At 41.7% G+C, this 526-nt stretch overlaps 1 protein-coding gene across 4 annotated transcripts in view; it reads right to left on the reverse strand.

The window, feature by feature from the left end:
- The window catches only part of LOC104966894 (uncharacterized), a 14655-nt gene that overhangs the window by 7895 nt on the left and 6234 nt on the right, over positions 1-526 (reverse strand). The window lies entirely within an intron of this gene.

Below are 526 nucleotides of genomic sequence, written 5' to 3' on the forward strand. Positions count from 1 at the left end.
GCTCGTCAGCCACACTATGAAAACCTGCAGCCTGCACTCATTCCCTGCCGGATTGTTGCCCTGAACAGATTGTTGCCGTGAACGGTTTGTTGCGTGCCGCTCTAGCTTTTTACCAGCATATTCTTTGACAACTTTGCCTGCTTTTGCCTCACACTGGTTTTTGTGTCTCTCCCAGGAGGAATCCAAGGCCTTCCACACTCCCAAGACCAGCCGGGCCTCTCTACCCACCCTGGAACAACTGTTTCCCACTAACTAATAACCAACCTCCACTCCCAGCTCCCCTTTTCTAATAAACAAATGTTACTTTCACCAGCTGATTCCGTGTCATCCTTTTACATGTGTTAATAGTCAAATTCCAATAGTTAAGTAAACTATCATAATCNAAATAATAACATTCTGGCAACATAAAAAATCTAACTTGCAGCTGAAAATGTTTTAAGAACAGTAGGGCATAATGTTCTAACAATGTTATCAAAAACATTTTAAGAATTTCTTTAGAGAACGTTATCCTACCTTTCAGAAGAAC

The sequence above is a fragment of the Notothenia coriiceps genome, unplaced genomic scaffold, assembly GCF_000735185.1.
Source record: "Notothenia coriiceps isolate Sejong01 unplaced genomic scaffold, NC01 NC01_scaffold00037250, whole genome shotgun sequence".
NCBI classification, from domain to species: Eukaryota; Metazoa; Chordata; class Actinopteri; order Perciformes; family Nototheniidae; genus Notothenia; species Notothenia coriiceps.